We start from the raw sequence: 11,855 nt of genomic DNA on the forward strand, positions 1-11,855 counted from the left end.
CATCAAGTAGTAATGACATCATCGATGACATTATCAATGACGTCTTTGATAACATCATCAATGACATCACTGATGACAGTCATTGACAACAATAATAACTTTATCGACAACATCATCGTTGACATCCCTAATGACATCCCCAATGACATAATCTATGACATCATCGAATAGTGATGACATCATCAATGGCATTATAGATGACATCATCAATGACATCACTGATGACAATGATTGACAACCATGATAACTTTATCAACAAGATCATTGTTGACATCAGTGATTACATCACCGATGACATCATCGAATAGTGATGACATCATCAGCAACATCTTTGATGACATCATCAATGACATCACTGATGACAATCATCAACAACAATGATAACTTTATCAACATCATCGTTGATATCCCTAATGACATAATCGATGACATCATCAATGACAGCACTGATGAAAATCATTGACAACAATGATAACTTTATCAACAACATCATCGTTGACATCACTGTTCATATCATTGATTACATCATCAATGACATCACTGATGACAATCATTGATAACAATACCTTTATCGAAAACATCATCGTTCACATCATCGATGACATCATCGAGTAGTGATGACATTATCAATGACGTCTTCGACGACATCATCAATGACATCACTGATGACAATCATTGACAACAATGATAACTTTATCGACTACATCATCGTTGACATCCCTATTGACATCACCGATGACATAATCGATGACATCATCGAATAGTGATGACATCATCAATGACATCATCAATGACATCAATGACATCATCAATGACATTACTGATGACAACAATGATAACTTTATTAACAAGATCATCGTTGACATCACTAATTTCATAATTGAAGAAATCTTCGACATCATCTTTGACAACATCTTCGATGACATCATTGATGACACCACTGATGCCAATCATTGACAACAATGATAACTTTATTGACAACATCATCGTTGACATCACTGATGACATTATTGATTACATCATAAATGACATCATCAAATAGTGATGACATCATCAATGACATCACTGATGACAATCATTGACAACAATGATAACTTTATCGACAACATCATCATAGACATCACTGATAACATCACCGATGACATCATCTATGACATAACTAACATCTATAACATGATTTGCCATTCCAGGGAAATACATAGTACTTGAAAAGAGCGCCCTTTTAACAGTGACTTCCCTTTAAGAGACACTTTAACCCTTGATACCCTCCCTTTAGGAACAGACCTTGGTACAGTCCCTTTAAGAGCAACTTTGGTACAGTCTCTTTAAAAGCAACTTTGGTACAAGTCCCTTAGGGAGTGACTTTGGTGTCAAGGCTTTGAGTGCCCTAAATACTGTCCCTTTAAGAGCTGCTTAAGTATTGTCACTTTAAAAGAGACTTAGGTACCATTCTTTGAAGACAAGCTTAAGTACTGACCCTTTAAGAGCGACTTGGGTACCATCCCTTTAAGAGCAACTTGGGTACCATCTCTTTAACCCTTTAAGGACATGGCCCATTTTCGTTTTTACGTTTTCGGTTTTTCCTCCTTGTGTTTAAAAGGTCATAGCACTTGCATTTTTCCACCTAGAAACCCACATGACCCCTTATTTTTTGCTTCACTAATTGTACTTTGCATAAAGTACACTGCGAAACCAGAAAAAAATTCAAAGTGTGGTGAAATTGAAAAAAAAAACGCATTTCTTTTATTTGGGGGAAATGTGTTTTTACGCCATTCGCCCTGTGGTAAAACTGACTTATTATGCATGTTCCTCAAGTCGTTACGATTAAAACGATATATAACATGTATAACTTATATTGTATCTGATGGCCTGTAAAAAATTCAAACCGTTGTTAACCAATATAAGTGCCTTAAAATCGCTCCATTCCCAGGCTTATAGCACTTTTATCCTTTGGTCTATGGGGCTGTGCGAGGTGTCATTTTTTGCGCCATGATGTGATCTTTCTATCGGTACCTTGATTGCGCATATACGACTTTTTCATCGCTTTATATTACATTTTTTCTGGATTTGATGCGACCAAAAATGCGCAATTTTGCACTTTGGGATTTTTTTGCGCTGACGCCGTTTACCGTACGAGATCAGGAATGTGATTAAATAATAGTTTGGGCGATTACGCACGCGGCGATAGCAAACATGTTTATTTATTTATTTATTTGTTTACTTTTATTTAAAACCTGGGAAAAGGGGGGTGATTCAGACTTTTATTAGGGGAGGGGGCTTTTTACTATTAACAACACTTTTTTTTTTTTTTTTACACATATACTAGAAGCCCCCCTGGGGGACTTCTAGTATATACACTTGGATCTCTCATTGAGATCTCTGCAGCATAGATATGCTGCAGAGATCCATGAGATCGGCACTCGTTTGCTTTCGGCTGCTGCAGCCAAAAACGAACGAGTGCCGAGCCGAGGACGGCGCCATCTTGGAGGCGTCCCCGGCCGGCATCAGTCACGGAGATCGCTCCTCCGGGACAAGGTCCCGGAGGAGCGATCTTCCCCACTAGACCCCAGGGAAACGTTGCCTTCGGTAATCGGAGGCAGCTGTCAACTTTGACAGCTGCCTCCGATTAGCTAATTAGCGGGCACGGCGATCAGACCGTGCCCGCTAATAGCAGCAGTCCCGGGCTACTCGCGGCACCCGGGATCGCCGCACTTCAAAGCGGGGCCGCCGCGCGGCCCCGCTTTGAAGTGCAAGTGAGGACATATGACGTACGCATACGTCCTATGTCCTTAAGAGGTTAAGAGCAACTTGGGTACCGTCCCTTTAAGTGCGACTTGGGTACTGTCCCTTTAAGAGCGACTTGAGTACTGTCCCTTTAAAAGCGACTTGAGTACCGTCCCTTTCAGAGGGACTTGGGTACCGTCCCTTTAAGAGTGGCTTGGGTGCTGTCCCTTTAAGAGCGGCTTGGGTACCGTCCCTTTAAGAGAGACTTGGGTAACGTTCCTTTAAGAGCGGCTTGGGTAACGTCCCTTTAAGAGCAACTTGGGTACAGTCCCTTTAAGAGCGTCTTGGGTACCATCCCTTTAAGAGCAACTTGGGCACCATCCTTTTAAGAGCGACTTGGGTACTGTCCCCTCTGCTTTGCTGATTTACTGACCTCTGGTACGTCATGTGGGTATTGGTTCTACTACATCACTGACTGACCTCTGCTACTTATAATGGTAAATATCATTGCTCGGTTACCATGACAATCTTACTCATGTCAGTGAGACAAAATTGTTAAGGGTTAGAGATGAGCGAGCCGGGTTCGGGTTCAAGTCCATCCGAACCCGATCGTTCGGCATTTGATTAGCAGTGGCTGCTGAACTTGGATAAAGCTCTAAGGTTGTCTGGAAAACATGGATACAGCCAATGACTATATCCATGTTTTCCACATAGCCTTAGGGCTTTATCCAACTTCAGCAGCCACCGCTAATCAAATGCCGAACGTTCTGGTTCGGATGGACTCGAACCCGAACCAGGTTCGCTCATCTCTATTACGGACCTTCCATCTTCTACATCTTCTATTGGCCAATAGTGGACATGTGACTGTGTGGATGTTGTGAGGCATTGACTGACAAGACCTTAGAATTTCTATTGGCTGCTATAATTCAGCTATTTGCATATGTGCTGTGATTGGCTGTTAGTGTTTAGAGTGTGGCCAATATTTCCAATGGGCCATTATTTTCTATGGGAAATTAGGGTTCTTTAAACGTAAATTTCTTAAAAACTGCAAATCAGATCGGAACCAAAAATAGATAGCACACCTGTCACCTCTGAGGGCTTCGAAACAAAGTTTAAATGGAGTCTGTGCGCAAAGCGGTTCGGGCTGTATTACGCGCAGAAAAATAGCTGGAAGAAGAAGAAACGAAAGAAGAATACGGATTACAATATAGTGCTTTTTCAAGCACAATAATAACAGAGTACAAAGATACAGACCAAGATAGAAGGCAAACACATAGTCAAATTCAGGAAACCAATAAATAAGGATAGCAAATCACAGGGTAGAAAGCAAGTATAGGCAAGTATGGAGCAGACAGACAAAAACTTAGACAGGAGGATAGGACTGTCAATCACCGTCAAAGCAAGTTTACTATTGCTGGTAGAATTCACTCAAGAAAATGCACAGGCATTAACCAGAATTCAACAACAAAGGATGCTGCCATGTGTGTCCCAGAGACAAGCAGCATGGTGGCTGCTTACACAAGTGTTCCAGTACTTATCAGTTGCTGTATGTCCTGTATGGTGTATTTTTTCCAGTTTGACACAGTGCTCTCTACTGACACTTCTGTCTGTGTCCGAACCTGTTGAGAGCATCCCAAGAAAACCTCTCCTGTTCTCCAGACTGGAAAGAACACCACTTCCTGCAGGACTTATAACCAATGGAAGACTTGAGATTTTTTGATAAAATATTTAAATATCAGGTACTTAATGGCACCAGTTGGTTTTAAAGACTTTTTTTTTCATATTCATAAAACAAGTGATACATAAAAGCCCACCTGTAGGACCCACACCATCTCAAAATGGAGATCCACCAAGACTCCTTATGGCCTGGTTGTGACTACCATAGGTGGTTGGAAAGACGAAAATAGCCAATCTTGCTTTTTTATTTGCAGTTATTACAACTTCTGTTGATGTTAATGAGATTTACAATGTTGTTTATGTAACACTTGCTACAACTCCTATCAAAGCTTCTGACCTCTACTCAGAGCATGATGGGAGTTCTAGTTTCAGAATTGTTGAAGAGCCATAGGATGCGGAGTGCTGGTCTGTGCGATCAATGATCAATGTCTTCATATATGGAAACTATATGCTCATGATTGTACTAACTCCTATCCATACAGATGCCTCCATCTATACTAAGAAGACGAACAGCGGATAAAAGAGATGAGGGTGCACAACGCAAGTCTGAACGAAGGGTACGCTTTAGGGACCCAGAAGCAATCTACATCCATGGTAGGTAAAAGGAAACAGGTAAATTTGGTAATTAAAGTGAACCTCTACATTAAGAGTTGCCTAAAGGAATATAATAAGGAGTTACATAATTATAAATACTTTAATATGATGATGATATTCTTGCTCATTTTTCTTACATCTTATCTCCCTAGGACTGGCCTGAGAAATAAGAACAATATAGGCTGCCATGTATAAAAGCCTGTACTGTACTGTTCTTGGGAACAGAACTTTATGTCACTCTCTAATATATTTTTAAAGGATATGCCCACTTTTCCAACCAGTTTTGGTATTATTTCAGCACAGTATTGTGTATACAGCATCTATGAAGACTCCATGGTTACAGACTACAATCAGTAGTCTGATCCCAGATCTCACATCTTATTTAAAACATGAGGAATTTTCAGACTATGTTTTCTACCTGCCATCTTGGTACTATGCACTGGTATCTCCAGTCTGTCTACTCTAGGGCAGCGATCTGAAGACTCCCTATGGGACCGTCCACAACCCCTTGCAGGAATTTAATGTTAGCGCACAATCGCTTAGACACCACACTGTAGAAACCTAGTGGGTCCATCATCTCTAAGTTTTGTGACAAATGCCCACTGAAATAAAATGTTTTCTAAACTCTGACCCAACTGAGCTCAGCATTGTGGAACAATCCAATGAAAAATGGGACTGTTGGTATGTATTGTAGTCCTTTAGCTGAAAAGTGGGTCGATCTGGTAAAGTAGATTCAGTAATGTTCTGATAGTACTGACAGAGACCTAACGGAAAGCTCCCGTGCCACAGTAAAATAAATATAATGGGGTCTATATTGGGGTCCATCCATGTGCTACTATAAAAGAGGGGCTTTAGGCCAGGACTACCTTTTCTTTTAGCTACAGTATGTCCCTAGGTATACAAGCTAAAGTACAGTTGCCTGGAGAAGCCCGATGGATCATTTGCTACATAATAGGACAGTATTATCAAAAACAGTTGGAGACCCCCAACTTGTAGGAGCTTCATACCATGTCTATGGTTGGTTGGTTGGATTTACAGTACATCTAGTTGTGCTACCTGAGTAGACAGATATCGCCAAATGGTATCTTCCAATGATCCATATCTCTAATAAAATGCTATAAAGTAGGGAATTTTCCAGCTGGGAAGAAAGGTCACCAGTTCTGGTTCCATTCTTTATGCTTCATTTACAAATTGCATTTTATACAAGAGCAAATAAATGCACTATCCTGTATATACTATCTAAAAATGTGTATCATTTCCTGGTGGAATAACACTGATTCCTCCTTGTTTCTGCAGACAGCAAGCATTGTTTCCATGGCCTCCAGCCCCCCCTCATCATCGGTGTTTGTATTTTGACGATCCTGGGGCTGATTTTCTATTGTCATCATTTGCAGCTGGGAACCAACACATTCAATTCGAGCTTTGTAGTCCTCATTCTCCGCCTGAAGCACAATGCAGCAATCTGCTGGAAATTTTTTAAAGAAGCCACAATAAAATAATGGCAGAACATCAGAACAATAATACAAGACCACGCAAAGTTTCCCCCATCCAGCTGTAAGCTTTTGCAACACTGATTCAATTGCAACTGTGAAAACAGGAGACATAGCTTGAAAGTCTGGAGTGAATAATATCCGGAGCTGAAGCCAAGAAGTGTTGGAAGATTATGAGATGAGTTTCAGGAAAAAGCTTAAGTCCCACTGCTTGGCCATGGACCCAATAAGGTTCCTAAATGGGGAGAGGAATGTTAGATCATGGAAGAGCCACCATTATAGACTTTTAAAGTGGAACATTTTAAATAAATATCTACAAAAGAGAAAACAACATAACCCTATTATTATGGGGAAATAGAAGTTTGTCAAAAACCTCATGAAAAAGAGGGTAAAGGAATAGAAGGAAGAAAAAACAAGTCGCAGTGAATAGAGAGACAAAGGAAAGGTCACTCACCGAGGTGGGAAGACTAGAGATGGAAAAACCACCACTGCAGGTCTAGATGAATCGGAGAAAAAACAGCAAGTCTCGATATTGATCCCTGCCAGTAGAACAGAATAGCAAAACCAATCTGATAGTACTTTTTTGAGACTTTCACAGCCCCCCTTGGAAACCATGGCCTAATTGAGGTCACAACCTCTGCTCTTCCTATAGTTACACCTCTATACAGTATTTGGACTCCATAAAAAAGATATATAAATTTTAGGTAAATAATTGGATTTTTCCCCATTTTTTGTCTAACTTTTAGCACCCAATTAATTATTTTGGACTTTTGAAAAAGTAGCACAAACAGGTGCAGGCCTAAGTCTGGTCAGTTCTAAGTGAATATGCTTGCGCAATTTTTGCTATTTCTGCGATTTTTTTTAGCGACTTTTTACTTAGATACATTTATAGCAGTGCTACATTTTAATAAATCAGTCACAAGATGTTGGAACAAAATATACACCAATGCTCATTAGAAGAGTCATACACATTACACTCCTTAGTAAATGTCCCTATAGGGCCCTAACAGGGGTTTTCTGGTACTTTTTTTTTATCTACCAATAATCTGTTTTCCATAGGCCACAATACATAAACAGAGCTGGAATTAGATAGCGCCAATGCTTGGTTACTGCAGCTCAACTCCCATTCACTTCAGTTGGTACTGAGCTGCAGTAAACCAGCACGGCCACTACACAATATATGGACTTAGGTGAACAGCTGATCGGCAGGCATGCTAAGTAGTGGCACTCAACTGATCAGCCGTGTGCACGAGGCCCTAGAAAAATAAGGCTACAAGATATCCTATAGCAACGGCTCTGAACTGCAGGACATACAGATGTAGCTGCCAACTTTGGCCTTAGCGGGTCTCAGAACATTTTATTATTCAATGATTAAAAGAACACTGAACTAAATTGGTACATCATGTAAGCCTATTGCAGTCTGGAGGTTGGGCATGATACAGGGGTCATGCATACATAGAAGTGTGTCAGCAGAAAAAGATGACTTGGTCCATCTACATCATTCATGCAGCCTGGCCACCAGATTTCTTGTGCCATGTAAGGGCACTGCAAAAGAGCACCAAACTTTCTGATCGGCACTTGTTTGTGGTGGCCGTGGGTGAGAAATCACTGCATGTAAAAGAACTCTTAGCCCTTGCAGCTTCATTGATATCCCTTGGTTCAAATCCTTTTTCTGCTGCTTAATATCAATTTAGTTTACAGCATTGTTAAACGGAGACATGCTTGCTCGTAATTAGAGATGAGCGAACCTGCCGAGGTTCGGGTTTGTATGAACCTGAACTCTCGGCGTCTGATTCCCACTGTCTGCCTGCTCCGTGAAGAGGGTGGATACAGCCGGAAGACCACCTGGAAAACTCGGCAGGTTCGCTCATCTCTACTCGTAATCCAGTGATGTGGGAAGATCTATAGTAGGTGTAATCAGAGTCCTGTTGTCCACAAGATGACTTTCATGTTAGATGTGGCTTCTAGTGATCTGTTCATGATACTGTTACGAGCTTGTTAGATTATACCAGTGGATAACACTATTTCTACTGGTATAATTCAATAACACAGTGTGTGAACATAGCCTTTCTGTGTTTTCAATCCTGCCCTGGTTTTGATTGCAAAATACTGAGCAAAAATACAATATAAGGCTATGTTCACACAATGTATATTTTCGTAAAACTACGGCCGTTGTATACGTTACCTTGCTGTCTATGGGATCCCGGCCAGAGCGTATACACATGGTATACGCTCTAGCTGGGATCCCTAGCGGAGCTGCAAACAACTGACATGTCAGTTTTCTGCAGCCGCTATTCATTGAATAGCGGCCGCAGAAAACCCTGTCAGTGCACACTATGGAGCGAGGGGCTCCGGCCGCTTGCTCCATAGTGTGCTGTGGGGAGTGCTAATGCAGGCGCGCACTGATGCGCCCGCATCAGAGCCCTGAGGCCATAAAGATCATCCGGACGGTACTGCAGTACCTGATGGGATGCTCTTTTTAGAGACTGGCCGTTCCGTGACCCGGACGGGTCACGAAACGGCCAGTCTCTTACGTTGTGTGAACATGGCCTCAAGGGGTTTTCTGAGAGGAAAAAGATTGATGTCTATTGTTTATGGGTAAGGCACCCCCATCGATCACCTGTTTGATCAGCTTCTTTGGGAGTTGAGCTTTAGTTACCGGACACTATCACTATACAATACAGTGAGGATAGGCCATGAACAGCCTGGAAAACCCCTTTAATTCTTGACTTTTTAAAATGTTTAAATTTACCAGTTTACGTAATAAAATTAGATCCATCGTAGACAATTGTCGCTTTGTCTATTTCTCTACCTTGTTTTCCCCCTGACAAATATTGAAGCATAATGGGCATAATCCCATGCATTGATTTTGTCCGGGGTGCCCCTTTAAGCTTTATATTTGTAAAAACAGAACATTCCTTTAATAAAGTTTCATCCATTCTGCTTTCATCCTTCCACCTTCCGTGAACAGTGTATTAAATAGCCTTGAATCCTGAATACAAGCTCGTCGAGACCATTCTACCGTATACCCACAGTAACAGGTGTAAATGAGACACCAGTCATAAATCCATAAGGTTTAATCAGAACATAAACCCGGAGAGTGTTCACTGCACAATTTATGATGTTAATGAATTCATTACATTGACTATGTGGAAACATGTTTATCCGCCGTGTTCTCTTCTATGGCAATTTACAGAACAACAGAACGTTTCAATCTGCTGCTTCCAAGGAGTCGGCTCTTGTCTTATTCCACTGCCTGCACCCTAATGAGTCTCACAGGATCCTCGTCGCCTTTCCTGAACTGTGTATAATACATGTAAAATTGGTCTTTATAGACGAAATTGCCTTATATTTATCACAAGAAATCCATAACCTGTTGCAACCGGCTTGAGAACCAGGGAATTATATAGAAAAATAATCATTTATACAATTATTGAGGAAGTTTTACCTTTACTTGATCTCCTGGATTCCTAGATGCTGCTGGTAAATGCTGCCCACCACCAGGTTGAGCTGGCTTTGTATGAATTTAAAATGCTTCTATTGACTTATATACCGAACTCCCTTTAGTTGACGGTTGTTATAATACACATGCATGCTTATCGTGGCTGACTGTGCACATGTTGTTGATGGAGAGAGGGGAGAAAGCTTCAGCCTGACTCCTGGGTGGTGTCTTATCAAAAGACACCACCCAGGAGACCCCTTGGCTGGGCCTGATGAAATATGGGTGAATCAGCTTTTGGCTATGTTTACACTACGTAAGAGACCAGCCATTCCGTGACCCCGGCTAGCTTATCAATTTAAGTGACATTGTCACCCCCTTTTCTCACCACCCTTCTTAAGCTTATATTCTCGACATTTCATACCTTTCGGAATACACAATTTTTAAGTGGTCCCTGCGCTCAAAAATGCATGTTATTGTTGGTGGACAGTGCCGTATGGGCAGGGCTTCATGGCCTTGGTGTCCCAAATCCCTGCCTAAATCAGTGCAGTAGGCCCCGCCCCCTCAGTAATGTCAACTGTGGTTATGGCCCAGCCTCCTCAGTTGTGCAATCAGAATAGGCCTACCTAGAGGCATAGGCCCTGCTCCCTTTGTGACGGCCAGATCAGAGGGAGTGGGGCCTAGGCTTCTAGGTCGGCCCATTCCCATGACATCGTCAAGGAGAAGGAGCCAAAGAGCAGATGATTTTGCCGAGGAGGTGGGGCCCATGGGTATATTAACGAGTATATGGGGCACCATGGCCGTTAGACCCGCCCATATGGCACTGTCCACCAACAATAAGAAGCATTTTTGAGGGGAGAGACCACTAAGAAATAAGAAAAATATGAAATGTCCAGAATATAAGCTTAAAGGAGATCTGTCACCCCCCGTGCCGGGGTGACAGGCTCCCGAACCCCCGTTACAGCCCCCTATACTCACCTGATCCCGTCGGGTCCCGCTTTTGGATCCGGTCGGGTCACGGAGATATCAGCTCCCGAAGCCCAGCGCGTGCGTTGACAGGAGAGTCCGATGCCCATAGAGAATGAATGGGGAGTCCGATGCTCCGTCATTCTCTATGGGCATCGGACTCTCCTGTCAACGCACGCGCTGGGCTTCGGGAGCTGATATCTCCGTGACCCGACCGGATCCAAAAACGGGACCCGGCGGGATCAGGTGAGTATAGGGGGCTGTCACCCCGGCACGGGGGGTGACAGGTCCTCTTTAAGAATGGTGCTGAGAACTCGTTATATGGAAGGAGATGACAAAGTCACTTTAAGGGTTTCTATTTCCAATAAGGTTTCAGTGGGAGTCAGACACCTAACACATCTGTCATCCAGCAAACACATTGGACTGAACCTAAAGCAGACAGCGCCATACATGGTATAGCCTGAGTCCCAAAAGAAAGCTGGGAGCACTATGTCACTTCTCCCGTCAGCCCATTCTTTAGAGAAAAAAAGCAATGTGTGAACAGCAGATGGAACTAAAGTGTTGCTTTTCTAGATGCCATATGAATGTCTTCTAGTAATTGTTGTGGGTCTTAGTGATAGACCCTGTTCAGCTGGTCATATGCCACCAATGTGTTTACATAATTACTGTATATGTAAAAAAAAAAAAGAGAGACATGTACGTCAGGTTCAACCAAGGAGGAGATAATAGGAGATACTGTAGGTGTATAATACTGATAAATAATAATGAATAGAAACTCCAGAACGTATCCATCATGATTTATTTCAGGTATAAATTGTGGTATTCTCTTACTTTACATACAGCTTTGAAATAAGCATAAAAGGCCCATAATAGACAATAATATTACCATATGACTATTTTATACACATAATACTTTGTTTAGCAGCACATAATAAACTGCAAGCTGAGCAGTAAGGATAACAGCG

General features: G+C 42.0%; 1 long non-coding RNA gene across 1 annotated transcript in view; it reads left to right on the plus strand.

Moving 5' to 3' along the window:
* Nucleotides 1-10,828, plus strand: part of LOC138771172 (uncharacterized) — a 30,870-nt gene extending 20,042 nt beyond the window's left edge. Inside the window, exons 2-3 of the long non-coding RNA XR_011359555.1 lie at nt 4,884-4,995; nt 6,292-10,828. This is a non-coding gene — a long non-coding RNA (uncharacterized lncRNA). The remainder of the gene's footprint in view (nt 1-4,883; nt 4,996-6,291) is intronic.
* The last annotated feature ends 1,027 nt before the right edge of the window (nt 10,829-11,855 follow it).

Source organism: Dendropsophus ebraccatus, chromosome 13 (genome assembly GCF_027789765.1).
Source record: "Dendropsophus ebraccatus isolate aDenEbr1 chromosome 13, aDenEbr1.pat, whole genome shotgun sequence".
Classification (NCBI taxonomy): Eukaryota; Metazoa; Chordata; class Amphibia; order Anura; family Hylidae; genus Dendropsophus; species Dendropsophus ebraccatus.